Source organism: Crocuta crocuta, unplaced genomic scaffold (assembly GCF_008692635.1).
Source record: "Crocuta crocuta isolate KB4526 unplaced genomic scaffold, BGI_CrCroc_1.0 scaffold6, whole genome shotgun sequence".
NCBI classification, from domain to species: Eukaryota; Metazoa; Chordata; class Mammalia; order Carnivora; family Hyaenidae; genus Crocuta; species Crocuta crocuta.
The window spans coordinates 12143138-12169814 of NW_027531917.1; the positions used below are offsets into that span (position 1 = coordinate 12143138).

Here is a 26677-nt window from a genome sequence, read left to right on the forward strand (position 1 = left end):
TCTTTGGATTGTGGGATGTAATAGGAAATTTTGAGATGTCGTAGATATAAGATACAAGTAAGAAAAAATAAGGTATCAAACATGTCATCCAATAATATACAAAAAGTTTATATTAGACATATGAACTATATACACAAAGGTATACAATGTTAATGCTTTCTGAAACTTATCTTCACATTTGTAGTGGATTTTGTTATAAAATATACTTCATGACATTAATTTATTCAACAAATACATGCTTTTTGCCTCGAATGTGTTTCAACTGGAAAGTGCTAGAGATACAATTATGAACAGTCTAGAAATAAAGTTTTATCTTTAGAACTTATAGCCTAAATATAAACAGTAAAACAAGAAAACACAAATTTATAAAGGAAAGACCTGGCTAAGAAGGTGGTGAAACCTTTTAGCTGAAACCTAAATGGGGAGAAAGACCCAGCCATTTAAAAATTGCCAGTGGATGAAAATGTTGGAGAGAGGTGGCCAGTATTTAGAAAACTAAGTTAGCTGATGTAAAAGATCTTAAGCAAGAGGTGGACTACTGAAGAAACTGAAAACAAAAAAAAAAAGCAAAACAAAACAAAAACTAGTGAGTCTGGTGTGTGAAAAACAACAGGCTAGATGGCCCAATATAAAGGAAGAAAAGAGGGGGCAACATGGCGGAGGAGTAAGGAGCTCCGTACTTGCACTTGCGCCCATACATCACACAGAAAAGATCTGAAGCCATTGGAAACCTTACAAGACCTGAGAGATTGGGAGAAAAAGGACGCAGAATCCACTGAGAGAGCCTTCTAATGTGAGTGCGAACCGGGGAAGATAAAATTAGGCCGGGATCAGAGAATCCAGGGTTGGAGGCGATCCCCCTCTACCCTCTACGGGGAGTGAGAGGGGAAAAAGAGAGAGTCTGAAACAGAAAAAACCTCTGCTCGGGGGGAAAAACCTCCGCTCGGGGCAGAGAAAGACTGTACTTGCCAAATACCAGCACGCCAGGTCCCTCGCGCCAACTGGTCCGGGGGGTGGGGGCTGAGCATACAAACTGCTTCTTTGTGCTGGCTCCAGGCGGCTGAACTTCAGAGCGGTGGCACGCCTACCGCCATTGTAGCTCCCCGGCGGCTGGGGCCCCTGAAAGAGCCGCGCGGACACTGGGCGTCCATGCTCCTGGCTGGCTGGGGCTCCAGAGGGAAGGCAAAGAGCTAAAAACTGGGAAATTTGCCTGCGAGTTCGTGTTTCAGGTGACAAGCCATAGAAGGACCTGGTTTTCCTCACTCCAGCGGGCTCAGCGCACCCGGCAGGCAAGCCCCCGCCCATGCGCGCCAGCCCGATCCAGAGAAGGAAGCAGCGATTCTGACTCCACCCCCGGAGCTCGGCAGGGGACCTGGAATTGCCCCAGGAGGTTGCCTGGGAAGCTGTGTCTAAGGCAACTTCAGCGGGGCAGGCAAACGGGGATTTGGAGATTAGAACTGGCCTGGGTTGAAGAGTGCAACCAACTTTGGCTGCGATCCCAGTACGGGGAGTTTACACGCCCAAAAAAGCGAGGGGCAGCGCTTGCTTCAAGAAGGGACTGGAGCACCTTCACTCTCCTCCCCACAACCGCCAAGGCAGAGCTCCCGCCTGAGGCATTGGATCACGCCACGCCCATCCTTGCCTGAGAGCTGCCCTCCTCCCTTTTTTTTTTCCTTTTTTTTCCTTTTCTTTTCTTTCTTTTTTTCTTCTTTCTCTTTTCTCTCTTTTTTCCCCAGAAGACTGACCTGATTAACTCTAGTCACCAGCTTGCTTAAACAATCACAACAAATCCATCCTGTAAATGTAAATTCTACACCTACCGACCTTTTCATCTCTTTCTCTCAGGAGTGATTAGACTATATAGTTTCTCTGGATAATTCCAGCATCCTTCTCTCACCTATCCAACCATATTCTACCCTTTACCTCTTTGAAAAAAGCTTCTTATCCCTTCTGCCTGTTCATTCTATTTCCAATTCTGCCTCATCCCGCCCTGCCTTCTCTCTCTTTCTCTATGCTCTTCAACCAGCACTGCATACACACGGCTATTTAACTGTAGCTGGGAAATCTGGTTACATGCTTTAAATCGTTCTTTGTCCATCAGTTTTCTTTTTTTTTCCTTTTCTTTTCTCCTTTTTGACCCCTTTTTGTATTTTCTACTCCCTATTATTCGCCCTCCCTCCTCCGTCTTTTCTCTTAACTTTCTCGTTTTCCCACTCGCTTTGCATGTTAGTTGAATTATCCTGTACATTTGTGTGCTCCTGCTCCCTGTGTACTTGTCTGTCTGTTTTCTTTTCCANAGAGCACTGGGTTTATGTGGAAACTAATTTGACAGTAAACTATTTGTAAAAAAAAATAAAATAAATAAAGGAGGAAAGAACATCAAGGCCAGATCATGCAGAGGTTTTATATTAATAAGGAGCTTGCATTTATTCTAACATGCAATGGCAAGCCATCGAGGGAAATGATTCAGTATACATTCTCAGAAGGCACTGCTTTTCTGATGTTCAAGAAATCCATTAATTCACGGGATAATTTGTAAAGGTAACTAAACTTGGTTTTTTATTTTCCATTGTAAATGGAGACCCATCTTTTACTGACCTGAGCTTGTATTAAAACAGAATTGTTACGCACATTTCATATTCCCCTACTCTTTGAGAGACAGTTTATCCCTGTCCTCCACTCTAAAGTGTTCTTGCTTTGGGAAGTTCCTTATTATTAATAGTGGTGAATTTCTGTTTTATTGTTTGTTTTAAAACCTGCAGTAGTATTTGGGAGAACGGAAAGTATTTCTGGTAAACTATCTATGGGTGTACACATTATTTTTAAAAGGGTTCTTTTTCAAAGATGTATTTCTTTGAATGGATAACACCACTCTGCTTTCAAATAAATAATGAGTTCCCAAAGGACTGCAAAGTGAGGTAATAAAATATTTGAATTTTTCCCCTGTATAAGAGTATCTTTTATAAACTTTATAAAACAATTCTTCCTTTGATTAATATAATAGAAGTGAGTGTTTTCTGCTCTAATAAGAAAATTTTTATGCCCAACGAAACCATTAGTATAGGACACTGAGACATGTAGAAAGTTCTTGATAGCAGGGGCAGATATATATATTACTTTTAATTCTCTAACAGGCATAAGATATTGTCATGGACATAATGTGGGCACATATTTCTGAACACATGCACATGTGTTCAAAATGATATCTCCTTAATTATGTAACTATTGATCAATATGTGGTAACATATAAATCAACTTGGAATATTCCCTAAGGAATAAGCTCCCTTTAAGAAAAAATGTAATAACACAGTGGTTAATAGGATGTGTTTTTCACTGTTTGATCATTTCTGAATGCACAAATATTTCATTAATGTTGATTTCACCCATCTTGTCCATGTTTACATGCTTTGATGTTCAAGTCCTTTGTAGTGCCACATTAGATCTAGGGGAACATTGCCCTATGAGAGCAAGTGGAAACTGCTGTGGGAAAAAATATTAAACTGAAATTTGATACTTTGTATAGATTTGTACAGATAAGTCAGCTCAAAGAATTATACTTCTGATGAGACAGAGAAGGAATTAATGCCATCTTCTCATATCCCTTTTTTGGTGTTACTACTTTTTAAATCTGTTAATAGAAAATTATAATGAATTAGAATGCTTTAAATGGAAATTATTAAAATTAAACTTCAGTCAAATAAATTGAAATGGAATTAAAAATATTTCAACTGATTCCTTAAATTTAAAGAATGGATGTTCTGGAGAGATGGTTGCAAAATGATAACTGAGAAAAATTATTCATAGCAAAACCAGTGTTCTCTTCACGGGAAGGAAAGTGTTAACAGCTGGTTTTTGGCTTTTCCTTTAGTTTCAAGTCATCCCACAAAGTTGATTCTTGGTTGATTTGTCTTTGCTACTCAAGGAACTCATAGGTGTATCTTGGATCCAAAATAAATGAGAATTGAGGAGGTGGCTATACTGTACTAGACTGAGGACCTACATTTTATTGTTTGGAATATTTATTGAATAATAAATTAGTATTGACTAAATGAAATTGTACCAGAGAATGGGAACTGATGACATAATCTTGTGAAAGCTGTGTGCCTACTGAGGCATAAAAACTGAATAGACTCCAGAACTGGAGGCTTCTCTGAGGGGTGGTACTAAGTAGATTCAGTCTAGTCTTGGATAAAGAGTAACTGTCCACATTCAGAACCATGTCAGGGAATCACAAAGCTTCTGCTAGTTCTTGACACCCTTGTTGTATCACGTGTCTTGTGACCTTTGGATAAATTTGATGTTGGATAAAGCCTGTTTTATCTCATGGATGTTATCATATCCATGAAACCAAAAATTGAGCTGCTTCTCTAGTAAAGTGGGCATAGCAACTATATCAGATTAACAACAAAATATTCTTTCTGCCTACTCTATTTGCTGAGGTAAAGACTCTTCCCATAAGAATAGTCATGTTATTCATGCTCAAAACTGTTCCTACTTGTCCTGTTCCCCTTCCATATCAGATTGAAACTAAATAGACCACCATATTTCATGAAGTCCACATATATAAGTAAAACGTAAATATTACAGAAATGCATATTATTAATAATAGCTACTACATTTCATTGTTTAAATTGAGATATCTCTTGAATGCTGTGCTTTTCAAAAGTATTAAATCCCTGGACGGTGCATGTTTTTAAAATTTAGGACATTGAATAGGATAAGTAACAGACTCAGAGAGTAATTGTAAAAAACAAAAACACTCCTTCAAGTATTGGGTGTATTGGCAGCAACATGGGAATAAGTATACACGTCTGAATGCAACTATTTTTGAGGAAGCAAATGTATGTGTGTGTTAGAAATTAACATTATATTTAATAACAATCCATCAAGTTTATATATGGGACTATAACTCCAAATCTCACTACTGAAATAATTGACCAGCTGATCTTAAACATAACGACAAAGATGACTATGAATGAAAACCATGGTACGTGATTTTTGACAAACTTTTTCTCACCTAAAACACTAACCAGTTCTCCATATTTAAGGGTCAAATCTCTGTAAGTAAAGTTCTAAATGAATGGAACCCATCATTACTAAAAATTATCTAATGAATGATAGAATCCAATAAAATCTGCTATTTCTTACAATTTGAATTTCATTAGTACTAAACTCATAATTTATAATGCTATGATAGTTACTTTAAAATTATATAATGCTTAGTTAATGAGGGAATTTTGACATGTGATGTGCTTCCTTATTTTTTCTTGATTAAGCTTGTGTAGCCCCAGGGCACAGGAAATATCGACTCATATGGCAGGGTTGATAAGCATCAACTCTCCCTGCTGACTTGGGCCAGCAAGCTGCTCATGAACCCAGCAGATGTTTCTACTATCTGGGCCAATGGAAACCTTATGAACCTTTTTTCCTCCATCTCCTCCCAGGAGCAAATGTTAACACAGCAGAAATTTGGATGCATGCCAAATAGAAAGCAGAAGGTTTGGTGAGAAAATAGGGTGCACACTTACCTATAAATAGTGGTCATCAGTGGTTTAAATTGAGTATTAAGCCATTTTTAATGGCTTATATTTGTGCATTTTGCTACTTAATTTAACCAAATCCCTATAAACACTTTTGTTTATAACACAGTAGCATTTATGTAAGCACATAGAGCTAATCCTGGAATATGCTAGTTGTTTTCAGATATAAACCAGAAAAAAAATCAATTGTTTATTCCTAATATTTGTTATATGAATGGAAAATGTATAACCAACTTGTAGTTTACTAAACTTAATTTACATTTTATTGATGCCATGTTGAAAAGTGGCAAAAGCAGGCTCAGATTTAATTAAAATTTCCAAGAAAAAAATAAAGGATTAATCTTTATCGCATATCATTCTCATTTAGTTGAGTTTTAAATGTACACCCTCAAGAATCCAATCTGATTAAATTCATATAGCTGTCCCTTATCCATCTGCCCATCCTCACTCACACTGAACCAGTGAAGTACCCATCAACTTTGTAAGATTTAGATTTTTTTTTACAAATAATTTATTGTCAAGCTGGTTTCCACATAACACCCAGTTCTCATCCTCACAAGCACCCTCCTCCATGCCCATCTCCCCCCTTCCCTCCCACACCCACGAGTTCTCAGTTTGTTCTCAGCATTCAAGAGTCTCTAATGGTTTGCCTCTCTCCCTTTCCCCCACCATTTCCCCCCTTCTTCTNTTTAGGTTTTTATTACTTGTATTCAAATTCTGTATTTTAGAATTCTCTTTTACCTCTATATTTCTCCTCTAACCAACATGTTAATGTAAAGGGAAATTTTTAAGAGTTGAAGTATGTTTCTTAGACTCCAAAACTATGTGCTTTCCCCATTATTATAGGATAGCAGGATATATTTCTAATTGACAGAGGCATAAAAAAGTCAGTAAATAAATTCAAATAGATAAGTAATGTTTGTTAATTTTCACTTATTCTAACTTATTTATTGAACATCTACTATGACTAAGGCACATCATATGCAAATGAAATGAAATAATAAGATGCATAAGCATACTATAGTATAATACTTGATAGGAGTTGTTTCAATAAGGTCGATGTTGACAATGTCCTACAACACACTCAATTGACTCACAAAGCGGTCCTGAGTGACTGCTTGACAGAAGAATTGTTTTCATTTATTTCCATGATTACTATAGGAGGCATGTCTTTTGAGCAAAGTAACAAAGCATTAAGTAGCTAAGAAATATAAGCAGTATTTTAAAATGCTTCCTGTGCATATCACTAACGATAGGTGTAATTAGAAAAGACATTCACTCATATAACTATCCAATGCCAAACATTTAATAGTTTTCCCTCTTGTACTCTAATTGTCAGAAACTTAATTTAAAATTTCTTCAAGGGTTTTGTGGGTATTACTTAGCGTTTTAAATGAGAATAGAAATTCTGGTCCAGAAAGCTGGCAAACGTGGCCATGAGACAGAGGTGCTACAGAGATTTAATTATCTACAAAAGTACTATTTGCAAGCTGTGCAAAGTCTTTGGTTAAACAAGGAATCAAGATGATGGATATTTTACATCTAAGTGAAACAAACACAGACACAATTTCTGGTTTTTATAATGAATAAACCTCAATAAATAGACTACATTTCCATTCTCTATGTTATCTTTGAAAAAGGAGACTTCAAATACCTGTCGGAACACTCAGAATTAATTAAATAACATATAAAATAAAAGAATCAACAATAGACTCATACCTGAGCCATATAAGATAATCGGAATATTTTGCGTGTTGTGAAAGAGATAATGGAATATAGAACCTAAGGGTAGACAGAAGCACTTAAAATCCATATTCCAAAATGAACAAATCATTCTACTTTAGTCATTGCTTTAAAAATTCTAGCAGTCACATGATAAAACATACATATTGTTTATAAAATATTCAATTACTTCAGTATTAAAATAATTTGAGGTTTAAAAATAAGAACATGATGAAAGAAAAAACATAAAATAAAAATAACAACAATAATTAAAGACCATTTGTTGAAAGAGAATGGAAAGAGGACAATTGATAATAATTGGATTTCCAGATAGATGATATAATAGAGGGTGGTGTCACTAATTAAGATCTAGACACAAAAGGAAAAGTAGTATGTTTGTTATTTTCTTTCATTTTAGCAAACCACCGCACAACAGTGCCATACATCAAGAATCATTTTTGTAGTACACAGTTCTGTGAAGTGGCAATTCGCACTGGGCTTCACTGGACAGTTCTTATAATTTTGTCTGTGCTCCCTAGTGGACCTATGGTCAATTACCCGTCATCTGCTTTTGGGGGCTCTGCTTCTGAGGATAGGCTGGCTGTCTCTGGGATGACAGGTGGTGACTGGGCTTTATTTCATAGCTCCTGGCTCCCAAGAGTGCAGCCCAATGAACAAGCACTTTCCAAGTCTCTTTTGGTTTCCAATTTATTACTGCCCCATTGGCCAAAACTAGTCACAGGGTCAAACCCAGAGTTAATGTAGAAAGTGACCACACAAGGGAACAGATGTACAGTAAAATGAACAAAATAGTGGCTGTCAGATGAGGAGACTAAAATACCTGATTATTGAAGTGAGAGTGGTACATATAAAGGCAGGGAAACAATTAAGAATGAAAGATTTTCACAACACAAATATTGTTGGAAAACCAAGTTTATAAAATATCAGAGTCATGTCCATGGTGAGTGACCACCAATATACCGGTAGGGGCTTTGTCATGAAAAGATTAATCGAAAAAAGGGGGAAAAAGAAAGCAGAATGCAATGTTTTAGAAAGTGAATGAGAGGTGATCCAATGAAGCTTTTAAGCGTAATGAACACTTTTGAAGAACCTGATAATGAGACTGAACAAAAACTGAAAAAGAATACAGAATTTGAGGGAGATTTTTGTTGTTTTGCTGTTTACTTCTTTATATAACTTAATAGCAATTATGCTGCATAACCTTAATTCTGACTCAGGTGACTTCTATCTGTGTTATGGACAATTATTTTATAAATGTTTGCTTTGATCTATCAGGTAAAGTGAAAAGAGTAAGGATAATCAACACCAGTATTTTCCCACTTCAGGAAAGGCATCTCAAAATGGGTGCCCTAATTTTAGATCAGTAGTTATTATGTTGATCAGCACAGTCCTTTCTGAATAAATGTGTTGGCCTGATGTCCACACTCATTTCTTTTTCTAATGGCAGCATTAACAAACTTTAAATAAAAATAAAAATATATTGCATTTATAAAGGTAAATAAGAGTACACCATACCTCACATTGCAGATTTCTCTTAAATAGTCTTGATATTTATTTTGCAGTATTATTTTTAAGTGCTATAGAAGCGCAAGAAATATTTCTTTTTTTCTTTATCCTATGTTGATAAAATGCTACTGGCCCACTAGATATTTTTTAGTCTTCACCAGTTCAATCATTGTTAACCTACCAGTTGTATTATTTACTTCTGTTCTTAAACTAAATAGTTAAGGAAATCTAACAGAAAACAAGGAAATACAGTTTCTCATTGACTTATAATTCTCACAAATGTACATGTGTCCAATTTTATTTACATATATAGTAAGAACACACTACCTATAGGTGCTTAACATATAGACAATAATAAAAAGATGCCCAGTTTAAACAAGAGAGAATTTAGGCATGGTAAGATGATTTCTCATAGTTGCTTTACACATATGAAGTCATATAAAAATAAATTTTATGTTTAAAAGGAAACATTAACTGCAAAAAACATCAAGTAATACAAAAGAATGATGATTTTCCTTTGACCAAAATATGGCCCATACAGACCATGGTCATAAAATACCTAGAATCTCCCTTAAGTATTCTACTCATAATCTTATAAGTGGACAATGGCTTAAAGCAAAATTCCATCTTAGATTTAACCCTGATTATATCTAATCAAGTCATGAGTCCTCCTGTGCTGAAGGAAAGCATGAGCTGTCATGTGCATTTGGCAAGAAGGATTTATTTGTGTATTACACAATGCAAATAAAGTGTTTGAAAAGAGTGCCCTTAGAATGGCATGCAAAGGTTTCTGGTCAGATGGGAAGAAATAGTTAAATGAACAACAAAGGTGAATCAAAACAACCTTAGGAGGAAAGGACCCTGAGGCCAAGAAAGAAGAGTGACAAATTAGAAAAGCAATAGGAGGTGAATGACATCATATATATATATATAAACATATGATATCCATATGCATATGTGTTATAACAAAACAATTATTTTTATTTAGAACTGTGTATGTATACATGATACTGAAATACTTTTTTTTTTAAATGTTTACTTAGATTTGAGAGAGAGAGAGAGAGTATAAGCTGGGGTGGGGCAGAGAGAGAGAGAGAGGGAGGACAGAGGACCTCAAAGCAGGGCTGACAGCAGTGAGCCCTATGTGGACTCGAACACAAGAACCATGAGATCGTGACTTGAGCTGAAGTCAGCGGCTCAGCCAACTGAGCCACCCAGGTGCCCCGATGCTGAAATATTTCTATCAACAGGAAGTAAAAATGGTACCCTTTCTAAATAATGCTTTCCAGTAAGTGCATTTTTAACCACCAAATAATAAAAAACACATTAACATTCCCATTGTCATCTCCCCCGCTCCCCAAACATTTCCGAAAGTTTTTGTCTTGCTAAAGTTATGCTAGCAAAAACCAGGTCCCATCCATGTGGATATCCTAGATCACCTCTCCTTGCCTTCATACACAAATCAATGACGATTTTCCTACTGTGCTTGCCAAGTACAAGGTATGCATATTAAAGTGAGGTGGGATGTAACATTGGTGAGTTCATCCACTTTGATTTTAAAGTTTGTTTCCTGAAGATTGTTCATCATTTCTGTGTGGTCCAGAGAAGCTTCTACTGCTGCTTTAAATTGGGACACTTAAAAAAGTATTCTATAAATTAGTTTGCCTATGAGTTCAACTATTTAACATGAGGTTCTTACTAAACACTGAGTTTATACACTTGTACTGAATAATGTACATTGTGGGAAAACTCTTTACAAATTAAATTTTATTTTACATTAGGAATCCTGAAAGGAGAAGGGTGAGACAGTAAAAAGAATAGGCAATGAAATATGGAAAGAAGTGAGAGAAGAACCAACCATGGAAACATGAGTTTAAAACACAGCAAATGAGCTCTATGCAACTAGATACATTAGAATGTCATGAGAAGAATGTCATAAGGAATTTATTTATGAAAATGATAATGCTGAAATACGAAGTGAAAAATTTGCATAAGTAGATGAAAGTTAGAGAAGGAAATATATGCATATTTATGTACACTTTGGAAATATAATAAGCAATGAATTTGAGATGGTTTAAAAGGAAACATGAATAAATAATGTATAACCTGATTTATACTAGAGGAACAAATAAACAGGAATGAATTAAATTGTGATTCAAGGACCATATCAAATCAAGTCATATTATTTAGCAGAACTTTCAGGCATACAAAAGATATATCCTGTTTTTCAAATACTTGGCATATAACGAAAGTTAGATGGGATCCGTATTTCTTTTGCAACATGGGTATCTTTGAGTAAATAGCTATCATTAACATGATTGGGAAGTAAAACAATTACAAATGAGGGTTTATTTATGTAAGATATTAGAAATGAAAATTTTGTTAAGAATGCTTTACCACTTATGTGGAAATATTACATTTCTCTGATGCACAAAAATATGGTCCCTTATAAGTAAAGAGCAGAAATAATTTCAAGATGTAAATTATTGTCATCAACCACATAAATAAAGATAAGTCATACATTTAAAGGTAAATAGCTAGGGAATAGCAAGATGGGAATTTCAAACTATATCTTATATTAAATAATTCTCTGTTAAAGTATCCATTCAAAAATAATTTATTCAGTGTCCACTGTATGCCAAACATTATGACAGACATAGTGTTTTAAAATTATATTAAAAATGAAAATGGTGATTTGAGTTCAGTAATGTACATGAATATGAGACGTCCAGGTTGATCTCAAATTAAGTGCTACTCAGTCTTTTATCATAAACAAGTTGAAGATGTATTTTTCTATTGAAAAATAGAAATAGTTCTATTATTAGAACTATATTATTAGAACTATAAAAAAATAGTTTATTTTATCATAAACAAGTTGAAGATGTATTTTTCTATTCTACACTTTTCTCCATACAGAAAGACTACATCAAACCTAGAATGAAAGATATTTTCCCATTTTAGATTTGCTATTAATTTTAATTAATTAACAACTTATCAATCAAAACTTTATTTTCCTGGGATAACAATAATAAAGGCATAATTATAATCTTACTATGAAAATTTCTTATATATTTTCATTATACACAATAAGGAAATTCATAGATTTTTTTAAAATTGCAGAAATATAAGCAACTGGCTTGTATATTGATATGTACATTAGAGTAATTTTCTAGATCAGCGAATACATGTTAGCAATGATTGCCTATACTAAAATTACATTTCTTCTTTTGCTCTAAAAACCTTTTAATAAAAACCTTCTACTTTTTAAATTACTGAATTATTTTAAAGGTAATTTAGTACCTAATAACATGTAGGGATGAATGAATTTATTTGAATAGCAACTGTGTGTTGGAGCATGGTTTTCTCATAAATGAGAGCATAATTCGTTTTGCATGTCAGTGAGTAAGTTTATTGTATCAGATTGTAGGTAACTGAAATAATGGACGATCAACCTCTAGTAATCTTGTAATATACAAATTCACCAAGTATAGCATCAAATCTATTTTATAGAGTATAATTTGTAGGAATCAAAAATATCTAAGAGCTACAGAATGGAAGTCTACATAGACAGAAAATGCAGTTTATAAAATTCTGAATGAAAATGATTATCTTAATAAGGGCATTCTAAATAGATTTTATTTTTCAGGCATAAAGCTACAGCACAGTCATCACAGCCTGTTAAATGCTATATAAATATCTTAAATTAGGTATTTCAGGTCTGAGTCAGGTACCAATGTTATTAATTCCGGCATTATAAGAACCAATGATATCAGCAGTGATGCCATTATACTAATACAAGGTAAAAAGGTTTTTAAAGTAGGGTAATTTTAGGGGCACCTGAGTGGCACAGTTGTTTGTGTCCAATTCTTGATTTCAGCTTAGTTATGATCTCACAGTTCATGGGTTCAAGACCCGCACCAGGCTCTGTGCTGGCAGTGCTGAGCCTGCTTGGGATTATCTCTCCTTCTCTCTCTGATCCTCCCCCAACTTCAAAATAAATAAATAAAATGTTAAAGTACAGTAGTTTTAACTGTTTTACAGAAATGCAAATTCTCTCCTTTTCAAGATTTGAAATAATTGTAAAGTTTACAAAATATTTCTGGTAAATGAGCACTTAAAGGTTTAGATCTTAACTTGTTATTTGACATTTAAGTTCATCAGTCAATGCTTTACATAGATGCCTCTTTAGGTACATGCCTATTAAACATTCTATTTCTAAAGCTGACTTTCTTTATACCTTATTTTTGATGTAGGTTTATTAAAATCACCTGATGACATTGTTACAGGAAAGGATTTATCTTCATTTTTATGGATGTGTACGTATATGTGTGTATATATATATATATGTATATGTGTGTATACTATATATAAATATATAGTATGTGTGCTACATGTGTCTATGTATGTATATTTTCTAGATCCAATTGATTGGTGGTAATTTAGATACACACACAGAAAAACTGAATGAAAACTTCTTAAATTATTTTTGAATATTATGAAGATTAATCACCCTGAGCCTAGGGGGCCTACTGGCTATTAAATATAAACTATACAACTTTGGTGCTTTACCAGTGTTTCCATGGTCTATCAAATCCTAATATTTACTAATGTTCTCCAAAGTAACTATATAGCGCAGCGATGTTATGTCTTGATGTTATGACTTGAATAAGATGATTTATTAGGATGGAAGTCTTCATAATCCTTTGGGAAAATAAAGACTAAAAATGAAGCTTTAAAGAAAACTTCAATTATTCTAATTCCAGAGCTTTTTTCAGTATTAAGAAAAGTGACAATCTGTTTGGTTGCATAAGACTGATAAAACTGTTCATGAGGATAATATTTTTGTAACTGAAAGTAATAAAGAATGGGCATTAAATAAATTTATACCATGAAGTTGTTTTTAAGAATGAAAACTTTTATCTTTACATTAACATGCATTATTGTTTATGCTGTTTTTCATATGGTAACTGTACTACCATATATAAATGTTTCATAAAATTTTCCTTTATAAACTTCTGTAAATGACTGTCTTTCTTTTATTAGTTGCTTCTTTCTCAAGACAAGAAATTTCACCATAAATAATGGCGTATAAGATGTCCTTAAGCTATTCATATTAAATTGAAAACACTCAGCTGCATATGAGGTCAAATGAATAACATTTTGTCATATCCATGTAAGCTAAGAGTCTGTACATTTATTTGTTGATAGACAATGTCTATCATGTTTGTTCTCAGACTCTTTGGTAAATATTCGTCTGCAGCTAAAATTCATATTCTTTGGAGAAAGTAAAAGGATGTGGAGGTAGTGCACATGAGTGGCTCAGTCTGTTAAGTATCTGACTTTGGTTCAGGTCAGGATCTCACGGTTTGCAAGTTTGAACCCGATGTGAGCTCTCTGTTGTCAGCACAGAGCTGACTTAGATCCTCTGTCCCTCTCTCTCTTTGCAACCCCCCACTTTCTCATGCTCTATCCCTCTCTCAAAAATAAATAAGCATATTTTTAAAAAAGGATTTAGAGGAGATAGTGATGTGAGGATGAAAAATGTAGGCAAAGAATCAATAAAAGTGCAAAAGCTTTGCACTAAGGGTACTCAAAGACAAGTTCTACAAATATAACTTTCAAAGCAAGAAGTATATGCCTCAAAAATGATCTGGCTAGGAGTAACATTTAACTTTAAAAAGGAAATCCCATCTCTATTGAAGGTAATAATTTAATTGTTAATCCAGAAATTATACCATTTCATCAACTAAGTCTTTTTCATTCATTAAACACACATTTATATACATTACTTTAATACCATAAGAGAAGCATTGATCTTACTACTAGGTATTAGGAATGATTAATATTAAAATGGACTCTAAACCTTATGAAACATTAAATACAGAAAAATCAAGGACACTAAACGAGTAAGCAATAATCTCCAGTCTTTCCCTGAATGATATATGTGATTGATCAAATCTCAGACAAAAATGTGTCTTAAAGCATTACCATTAGATAGGAAACTGACTTAACTATAAATAAATGTAAAGAAGCTCTTAATACATATGCATATTTGACCAGTAAAAGACATTTTAAGTAACCCTTTCTCTCATCTGAAAACTATAGATTTGGAGATATAGGTGCTTTTGTGGCATGGCTAAATGGACAAAAAGTATGACAGTGTCAAGAATCTTGTGCAGAGACAGTGAAGTTATTCCTAAAAATGTTTTCCTCACTTTCCTGTCTGTCCTCATGGCTGTATTGTATTGTCGATCTTACTTTTTTAAAAAAAAATTAATGTTTTTATTTTATTTCTGAGAGAGAGAGCAAGACAGCATGAGCAGAGGAGGGTCAGAGAGGGAGACACAGAATTCAAAACAGGTTCCAGGTTCTGAGCTAGCTGTCAGCACAGAGTCTGACACGGGGCTCGAACCCACAGACTGTGATATCATGACATGAGCTGAACTGAGCCACCCAGGCACTCCTGTCCATCTTACTTTTTAATTAAGAGTGACCATATAGTTAAATGGAAAAGGACAGTGAGCAGAGGAGATGGTTTATTTTGTAACTTGACCCACTAAAACATCTCAAACAGTGCTATGTTCTTCTTCCCCTCTGGCTGACTGTGTGACTGTGATAGCAATATAAAATGCATTTTTCCCCCTTACAGAAGATGACCAAAGCCTTTGTTAGCCTGTTTCTGAAGGAGGAGAACCATGCCTCAGATCAAGGGTACTCGCCTCAGATCAATAAGGGAACAAGAATATATTTCAACCATCATACAATTTGTGGTCTATTTGTTACAGCAGCTAGCAGTACCTAACTAATATATTTTTTAAAAGATTCACCCAATAAAAGGAACACATTTTTTAGCTGCAAACAAAAGTGAAAATGAGGATTTGGGGTTAAAAAAAGTGAAGAAAATTAGAAATGAAAACAGATCTAAAAGAGAATTGCACTGCTCAACACTAAAGACAGTACTCAGCAATGGTGAGGGGAAAAAACAAAATTTGGCCCTTTGATTTGACCAAGAAGCAAATGAAGTATAAACGGATGCTTGTTGATTCTCAATAGTATTTTTTTGTTTTGAGACCTACATAAATATTCTCTTCCCCTAAACTGAACTTCTTAGTTAATCCCTGGCTGTGAATACCCTGGATGCTGGGGGCGGGGGGAGGGGGGTTGGTTAACATTCCTTAGTGATAACTAATTATCAATTAGCACTTTGGAATTCTGTAATGAACTATATGTTTGCTATTAGTCGTCACCGCCAAAAGAAGTAACATTGAGACAAATAATGTATGATTTCACTCATATGTGTAATTTGAGAAACAACAGATGAACATAGAGGAAAGGAAGGAAAAATAAGATAAAAACAGAGAGAGAGGCAAACCATAAGAGACTTTTAAATACAGAGAACAAACTGAGTGTTTCTGGAGGGGAGGTGGGTAAGGGGATGGATTAAATGGTTGATGGGCATTAAGGAGGCATCTTTTTGGGATGACCACTGGGTGTAATACGTAATAGATGAATTAGTGGGTTCTACTCCTGAAGCCAAGACTACACTGTATGTTACACAACTTAAATTTAAATTAAAAAAAAAAAGAAATATACAAATGTACTTTGTTTCTGAGAAGCAGTCTATATTTTCATTTAAGGTTTTTATTCAAGAACTTAGGTATTCCATAAATTCCACTTAGGCAAACATATAGGCATACAAGATTAAGACAATTACACATGGTCTTACACATACTTCACACATGCATACATTTAAATAAAGACTTAAGTAAGAAAGGAAAATTGCAATATTCAAATGCAAAAATATGAAACCTAAAAGACACTGAAAAGAACTTAATGATAAAAATATCACTATCACACTATGAAGGTTCTCTTTTTTCACACAAATGAACGTGAGTGTCTTGTCTTATACAATTTTAAAACTGGTCCAACTTGTTTAATGTTTTACAAATTCTTTGGTAGGAACGATTCTGGTAACCTCAACTTTGTTCTTTTTCCATGATATTTTCATTTGCCTCCAAAAGTGTCAGAGGTGTACAAATTCTTTCATCAATACTTTTTACACACACACACCAAGAAAGAAAGAAAGAAAGAAAGAAAGAAAGAAAGAAAGAAAGAAAGAAAGAAAGAGAAAAAAATACAATACTATGCCAGCTTGTAAAGGATCAGTACATTTACTACCCCTTTTGCTGAAAAACTTCACCTTTCTTGATTTATGACATTCTAGTTCAGCTTGGAAAAAAAATGAAACCAGTTCTTTCTGATCATTGACAAAACACTCTTAGGAAAGATCAAAATCTCTTTTTCAGCTCATTATAGATCAGCTATCTAGATAGATGGAACATGAAGAAAGACAGATATTTCATTTTGGGAAAAAAATGTTCTTCAGAAATAATCCTATCAGCACACCATAAATTTCTAGCCTGTTCTCCATTTAAAAAAAAAAAAAAATTTACCCACAAGGGGGAAGCCTTTTTTGAATTCCTTTTTATTCTTACTTAACTCTCTTAATTTTTCCTAAATATGTCCTTCAAATATATCCATGATGTTTAAAAGCATGTAACACATTAAGTATAGACTCCAAAACTAGGGCCAGATTAAACTTATTAAGGATAGTATAAATAATATAGGCAGATAGATATTTCACTCACATAACTTATGGAGCTTGTTAAGCAAGTTAGGTTTTCCCCATTCAGACATTACAAAAATATATAATTCTAGAATATTCCTTGATAATCTTTTCAGTTGATTTAAACCTTAGGTAGTAAATACATATTCTGTTAATGCATCTACAGGAACATTAATTTTCATTCCATTTCTCTGAAGAGATATTGACTGACTTGTGGATTGACCAATGAGTTTAAGAAGTTCAGAAAGTGCTGTTATTCTAACATGATAATTACTTAATGTTACTAAATCAATGAACTGTAGCCCATGCTTCAGTGAACAAAATGCTTATGGTCTAATTTAGATTGATAAAGTGCTCACTTCCAGGGCTCACACACCTTTGCTAGAAGAATTTTTGTTTTCTAATTCATAAAAATAAGAAGGTTATCTTATTCCATATGAGAAAGGGGTTAGAGAGCCATATAGGAACACATTAGAAATGACATCTATCATGGGACACATTGTAAATGACATTTATCCCAGACCACAAAGTCTAAGCACTACATCATTGCATTGCTAAACACAATAGTTAAGAACATTTTATGTCTGCCCTTGCTGTGAAGCAAATTATTGAAGTGTGTGGAAAAACATGCCTGGATTTAGAGAGGGGAAAACCATTTGCTGGCCTTGAATGAGGGCAACAACAAGAAGGAAATGACCACATTTCAGGGAAAGTAAAGAATTAGAAGGGATACTCTAGATATGACAGTTCAATGGCTTTATGTTTCTCATCTCTCATGCCTTTGTCACCTTTATCTGGAAAGGACTTTCACATATTTTTAGAATGACAGTCATGGTGTAATTTTTATATTTCATCCTGCTAACATATAAAATCATTGTATTTGGATATGTTGCTAGGGGTGCTTTACTTTTAGTGTTTTGTACAACAGTGTGAAGATACTTAAAATTTTATCATCATTCCCAAATAAGCACATAGCATTAGGTTTTCATCTAGAAGTGACATTAAAGACTGCATAATTTTACTTTGTCATGTTCCAAATGAGAAAACCAAGGCCTTTAGGGGTGAGTAATTGCCAGCATGGCACAGGTTTTTACTAGTAGAGTTGGCCAAGGAACTGAGATTCCTGCTTCTCAGTTCAGTACCCTGCTTCTACAACATCTCATTGAAAGTGGTTGCAATAAGGCATTTTTTTATGAACTGCATATAAATATGCAATGAGCAAGTACATTTCACATTTAATTTGAATGCATATTTTTAATTGAGCTATCAATATTTTACTTTCTAGCAGCAAAATACCAAGGTTAATTATTTTTTCTTCTTTATTTTTCATTGAAGTTGGAGCACTGCAATGTAGGTGTCACAAAATACTGCATTTTTTGCTTATAGGAGACAATCAGACAAAACCAAGCACCGTTATTCATTAAAATGAAATAAAGAGGCCGAATTTGTTAATATGTGAAATATAAAATTGGTATATGAATACAGAAAAAAATAAACTAAGCATGGAAGGCACAACACTTCTCTAATGAAGTATTTTTATATAACTTTTAAAGGGTAATTAGTTGTATGACATAGGATTATCTGAACAAGAAAAATTATGTATGTATATATATGCATATATATGCATATGTTCTGGTTTATATATGTGTACATATATATATTTAAATACATATGTATTTGAACTCATATTTTAAATTGAGTATATTTTCTACTCTAGCAGTAAAATACCAAGCAAAATTAATTGCTACATTTTTTCTTTTCACTTTTTTCTCTTTTCTTCTCATTCAAGACTGAGTAAGAATAAAATATATATATTATAAAGATATATTTTTATTTTAAGTATATCCATACATCTCTCTAATATGCATGTTAGATATTAATAGGGATTGTTATTACACAATATGAACACATTGTGTTCACATGTTTATAAACTTATGCAGAAGTTTTGCTCCATACCAGTTGCTCCCAGTAGAAGCAAAAGAAAAGAAAAGAAGGCAAACTACAAATACAATTATTCTCTTTTGACCCTTAATGTGGTATATTAGTGATGTATTTAAAAAGCTCTCATTCTATGCTCCACTTCTCAGTAAAAATATTATAATGGTTTAAATAACATATTGAAGATATTTATTTACCTCAGCGAATGTATGTATTTTAAATAATTACCCATATTACCTAAAAACTACTTGTTAATGAACTAGCTTATGGCAAAGGATTAAACATGAGATTTGGTTGATAAATTATCATTGAAGTTATAATAAAGAAGAACAGAAAATGAGAAGACATATGATCATCTGGGCAGTAATAAATTATACTGTAAGCAACAAAACCAACAAATGCAAGAATTCACGTCTTGTGTTGTATAAAACTATTAAAAGAACCAGATGTGAAAGACTAGATAATGTACATTCGTTGAGTGTGCTAAAAATACCATCTGTTTTGATTACTTATCAAACGGCATAGATCTTCTATCAACATCCTCTATGCTTTATTTTTGGTGAAACTAGAGGCAATAGGGATGAAGAGGGAAAGGCACACGGGACTTTCCCTAAGCTGTTCAAAATTTGGCCAGAGGCTTTTGTGTGTATGTGAAACTTTGAAAAATTCAAACTGTTTCTGTCATGCTACATGCAGTTTTGGGGAACAGGGAAGTGTTACAAGGTCATGGTTGGAGGTGACGCCACCGTCCTGGGAGGAGCTGACATCTACTGCACAGAAGACTAGACGTCAGGCGATAAAATAAGAGATCACTATAGTCGAGACAGCTACAAGAAACTTGGAGACGAAACTTCATGGATTAAATTTGCACTCATATTGTGGCTATTCTGCAAATTCTATTTTTTATCAATAAAAATAGGCATAGTTGCATATAGTATACAACTAAGCATATTAATTAGAGCTAAATCATGAGCATGAAGGCACAATTTTACATTTAAAAAATTTTCTTAATGTTTACTCATTTTTGAGAGACAGAGCTCAAACGGGGGTGGGGCAGAGAGCGAGGGAGACACAGACTCTTTTTAAAATTTTTTTTAATAGTTTATTTATTTTTGAGACAGAGACAGAGCACGCGTGGGAAAGGGGTAGAGAGAGAGGGAGACACAGAATCTGAAACAGGCCCCAGGCTCTGAGCTGTCAGCACAGAGCCGGATGCGGGTCTCAAACCCACGAACCGTGAGATCATGACCTGAGCTGAAGTGGGACTCTTAACCGACTGAGCCACACAGGCGCCCTGATTTTACATTTTGAAACCACTTTTGCGTAGGCAGAATTTATCTTTTCACTAAATGCCTTCAAAGCAGTCAGCCAGGTTACTTGCACACTGGGAGCAGTGCCCTATGGCCTCACGTTCAATATTATTAGTCAGCTATTACGAAGTTAAGAGTACACCTAAATAAATCAGTTAATATACCTAAATCACTAGGTTAAGCTTTAAGATAGTCACGAATAGAACTAAATATGGTAACTAGAAAATTTTCAATTTACGGCACATACTTTGTTGCTGGCAGTAAAACACTTGACACATTGGAGTAAAATGTTGAATGTATTTCAAGCAAGTTTAAAAATAAGATACACTAAGAGATACTCAGTATAAATATTAACTCTATTGTTCCATACTCTGGAGGAGTTGCTAATCTATGTAAAAATGATGGAAGAAATCGAACTCATATTTATTAAATGTAATACATTAAGAAAGAATGCAGAAGTAGATTTTAAGACATGATTAAGGATACATATGTTCAGATTGAATGAAATAGAAAGAAAAAGTCCTATGAAATCTTGCTTGCACATCCCAACATCCTTTCTCCTAGCACCCAGCAAAATAATTATAGAGACACATACACAAAAAGAAAATTCATGGCAAACTGGACAGTGAGACTTATTAATAGATCACAAGCATTTCAGGAAAATATCTATAAAATACAAGGCCAAGAGAAGCAAACTGAGATTATGGATTGTTGGTTTCCTCTCTTATGCAATTACAAGAGCAAAATTCCAGTATGACAGAATTGAAATTTCTGCAAGAATCTGATCTTTGATCCAGAAGTGAAAAGTTTGTGCCACTCCAAACACTTAGTGCCTGTCTTTCTGCTACATAATGGCTGTCCTTTCAGGAAGCAAAACTACAGCAGAACTCCAGCTCCCTTATTTTTGGGTTGGTACCTCATCTTCCATATCCATCTGAATACCCTAGAATTTTGGTGACCGTACTTCCTACTTGCCTGGGATAATCCTAGTATATGCTGGTGCCCTGGCCTGGTTACCACTCAGATTTTCCTTTTTTGGACAACAATTTGTATATTTACTATAACAACAACAACAACATATATGCTCTAGGTATATTATGGAACTGCTTATATGAGGAATTGCCAGTTGCTTTCAGAATCAGGAAAGAAAGGTCAACATTGTAAAGTAAATTTGACAAAATTATTTCAGAATTGCCCATGTGATTCTTTAGTATTATCATTGCTATGTACTTCTTCTGTTCAGAGTATCAGGTCAAAAAGTAGTTAGAATGGAAGAAAATTACATCTTAATCTAATAAATAGTTTTATGCTGACTACATTCAATGAATTCATTCAGAAACTATGCACATCTTTTCTGCTTTTGCTTGGATATAAGGAGTATTCATCCAAATACTTATGTGGAAAGAAAATGGAATCAAAAGCAATCTGAGTATTCTGTGGGAAGCACAAATATTAGATAAAATTTTCTCATTCATCGATGAGTGAACAAAACAAATACATAGGTGGAGTCTTGCCATGCATAGTAATTCTTCTTAGAAATGACACATTCTTAGTAATATACTCAACCAAACACAAGGAAGACAGCCTCAGTGAAATAGGAGAAGCATGATAAGTGGAAAGAATAGGATAATCTGAAAAATCAAAAATACACAAAGAAAGGCAAATGTCTAAGATTTTCATTTTACAAGATACAAGAAAAAATTTTAAAAAGCAATTGAAGACCTAACATCTGACTTGGAGGTAATCAAGAACATCTTGATACAAGAAAGCAAAATAAAGGAATTCAAGGAAAGCTCCAACAATGTTGAGATGGGATGGCAATTGAATTAAAACACTGGAAAACAAGATGGCAGATCCGGTGGATGGGGGTTGGGGCTCATTCACAGGAACATGTGAGGGAGAAGTAAGCATAATTGGAACTGTGATGCTTCAAAATAAATGTAGAAATAAGAAATGCAGTTAATATGAAGATTGAATGTACTGACTACCCCATAGACAACATTAATGAACTCTTAATTAGGGAGATGCTAGACATATTTAATATTTTAACAATGTATTTTAAAACCCTAGCTGCATCCAAGTAGATAACTCTCAAAAAGTAGGAGGATTAGCACTTATTTTCAGTAGTAATTGCTAGAAGACAGTAGAATAATAGCATTTAAGTCAGAGAAAATGTTTTATACCCACTGAAATTGTTCCTGTGTGAAAGCTTAGAAAATATATTATTTCCTACATGCTGGGACATACAACAAACCATGAAGAAAAGAATAAATATTAAGATTTGAAAGTCTAAGTCTCTGTATTTAAAAAAAAAAGACATTCTCTGTCATCATTACCAAAGCCTACCTTCTTAACACTATTAGAGAAACAGCCAAAAATAACAACAACAGAAACCCCCACACAAAAAGATTGAATCAGAAGGTTGGTTTTGGATACCCTCTACTAACAGTACCATCTTCAGTAATTCACTTAACTTCTCTGACCTTGGTTTATCCATTTATAAATAGAATAATTATAATACCTGCTTCACAGCTTTGTTGTGAGCATGAAAGGAGATAATTAATATGAAGGTGATCGTCTAACACTTTTGTTATACAAATGTAAGAAATTATTATTAATCATTTAAGGGCTTGCAAATTCTTTGGGAAGAACATCAGTCATTTTCACATTCCTTTCTGGAAATGACCCTACTCTTGGTGCATTGATACTCTTCTCAATGAATAAAGAATTTGGAACTGAATAAGCATGTCACACAGGAAAACATTCCTTGTTGTCTTTCAAATGCTAATTTTAGGTTAGGTTTTATAACAACAAATACTGCTTGTTACTAAAGACTTGACTTGGAACATGTAGTGTCTGTCTCAATCCTATGTATATAAAATTATCATTTTTGTTCCCATTTAGTTCCAAACTAGCTCCATAACAAATTCTTTATCCACTTGTTTCTTAAAGAGTGTGCTCATTCATGATGCTTTCCTATTTACAGATTTAAAATTCCTGTCTCTCAATGACTCTTTCTATTACTAGTAATCAGTAATTCTTTTCAACAAACTATCTGAATTTTTGTCTGAATTTATTTCATTTTTAATTGTAGTTTGGAATGGAATAGAGTACTCTGTACTGTACCTCCATACACTTTTAGTTTCTTCTGGGAAAAGGCTGTTCACAAAGAATTTTTAGTGTATGGAAAATGCATATAACACAGTATTTAGCAAAAAAAAAAAGGTATAAGTTTACAGGTAGAGGTATACAGATGAGGCTAAATGTTTTATTATAATACAGAAAGAAGAAAAGACACATACTAGCATGACAATCATAGATATCACAAGATGGTAAGATCTCTTCCTTCTTTTTCCTATTTCCCTTGTAAATTGCACTATCATTGAAAATGCCTATTAAAAATAGAATAAAGTAGGACAGAGTTCTTGCAAGCCAAGTCAGAGAATTCATGAAAGAAAAAGGGAGGCCACATAAGATGATTATAAAAGGGGATGGGGTGAGTAAAATTGCCAGGAAATACTGGGGCAGAGGATCTATGCAGGAACAGAGAAAATAAGTATAAAGCTTTTTGATGAAAAGCTTTGGGATAGAATCTGCTATTCTCCAGCCTGATGTCTAGATTATGAAGCTATAGGAAGAAAGAAATGAGAAAAGAGTCACAGCCTAAGCAAGGGGAGGAATGGATTATTAGGGCAGCCACAGATTGACAACTGATTAGAGGAGGACAGTGTTTAAAGAGGGCAGTCTGGGATGCCTGGGTGGCTCAGTCAGTTGGGCATCCAACTTTGGCTCAGGTCATGATCTCGTGGTTCGGAAGTTCAAACCCCACAATGGGGCTCTGTGCTGACAGCTCAGAGCCTGGAGCCTGTTTCAGATTCTTTGTCCCCTCCCCCCCCCCGCTCTCTGCCCCTGACCTACCCACACTCTATCTCTTTCTCTCAGCCATAAATAAATACACATTCAAAAAATTTAAAAAAAAAAAAACAATAAGAGAGCAGACAATGGAAAGTTGTGCTGTGGCCAAAATGAGAGATGGTCATATCACTGAACTACTTAAATTGCTGTAAGAAATGTTCCTAAGAAGACACAATTGACTCACTCAGAATAAATTGGGAAAATGGCAAGAAGTTATGTGTTTCTATGAGAGAGTTACTGGAAAGGAAATTTATATGAAGGTACCTTGTATAGGTGAAGATGACATTTCCAAACAACTTTAGTTGTGTGATTATATCAGTAAATAGACTTGGGGCAGTTAAATGAAATGAATCATGAGAAGTCTCACATAAATAAAGAAGAATGCAACATAACCGTAGTTTCTTGAACCTCTATCATGAGTAGTTAGTATATAATCACAAATAAGCATAATGGGAGTGCTGCCTGCCTATAAGTGTGTCTCTTGTTACATATAGGACAGAAGCTTTTGCTCCTGGATTTGAAGTCATTGCTCTGTAACCAATCTCTGGGCAGGAAGAAAAGAAACATGCTAACAAACATGCTAACATGATTACAAGTATGCCATCAGCCCTGTGCTAAAATCATAGGGACTTAGAAGTATTCCCTTCTTCAAGGAACTCCTATTCTTGTTGGAAATTCTAATAAATATATGTCACTGATGTCCAAGGATATGTATCATAGATTGGTTGTAGTTATGAAAAATTAGAAACAACCCAAAGAACTGTCATCACATATGTATATATATTTTATATATATATATATATATTTTATACATATATGAAAATAAATGCTGGTTTATTCATGATAGCATGCTGACCCTCGATTAAAATGATTGAATGGCTAAATATGTTGATATCAATACATCTGATAAGATCCCATAAGTGGGAGAGAAGAGCAAACTAAAAGAATAATTTCCTATATACAATATGTAGTATATTACACATATACTCTATAATTACAATATACATGGATATATTGTGCATTATGTATATATGTACACATATATATAGTGTATAAATATGTATAAGTTTTATGCTTTTATTGAAAAGTTAAAAACAGCCAGAACATGAATGAGAAAGTTAAACCAAGAGGTAGGGACAGGGAGGCTATGAGGAAAAGAGATGACAGGGCAGAGGAGAAAAGAGGAACATGCAGTGAATTAGTAGGAAATGTAGGAGTTTTAGGAGGGAGGGAACTGGGATGGTCTTAGGAGGAAGTGGTGAGCAAGACAGGACCTTAAGGATGGGAGGACTTGAAATGGAGAAAGGAGAGATGGTAGAGCACCATAAGAAACATCTCCAATTTGTGAACTTAGGAGTTGTGCCAACAGAAGTAACACTGGAGAAGACAGGTTGGTGCTGAATGGTGAAGGGCCTCAAGGGGGACTATAATATCACCATTCCCAGGTTTCTATAGTTCATTTGTCAAAAACTTTCCCACCTTCTTTAACAAATGGGGATTTCCTACTGCACTAAAACTTTGCTTCTTCCACCATCTATTACTCGTTCTCTGGTTCACTTGTATAAAGGACTTCCTGTGTTATTTTAAAGTGTGCCCTAGTTTTTTGAACAATATTTCCAAACCAAATCAAGAAATCTTTCTCCGTTTCATTTAGTAACTCTTCGAAACCCAGGTTGCCCATTACTCACTATCTGAAAGTAAATCAGGGAGAAAGGGTGCTGAAGGGTATTACAGAGGTGTTACTTCAGGTCTGAGGCATTCATTCCTTAGCAATTGGGTAAGTCAGTGAAGCCCTTCTCCTGGAATTGTCTTCATTCAGGAAAACTAACTCACCAATGTCACACTCTCAGTGTTCTCCTGGGGAACTTCACCCAAGACAATAGGCAGGTTGTATTGATCCTTTCTACCTGCTTATATGACTCTATAATTCTTATTGCATTGCTTTCATCTAATATTTATTTAATGAATAACCACTCCCAGATTCTTCTCTGATCATATAAAATAGGTTACTGTGCATGTTCATTGTGTGACTTATATTTAGATGTCAATCACAAAGACATTAAAGATTATATCCTTGAGGACAGAATTCATAAATAATG

General features: G+C 34.4%; 1 protein-coding gene across 1 annotated transcript in view; it reads right to left on the reverse strand.

Annotated features, from left to right (window-relative positions):
• The window catches only part of CADM2 (cell adhesion molecule 2), a 325806-nt gene that overhangs the window by 264068 nt on the left and 35061 nt on the right, over positions 1–26677 (reverse strand). The window lies entirely within an intron of this gene.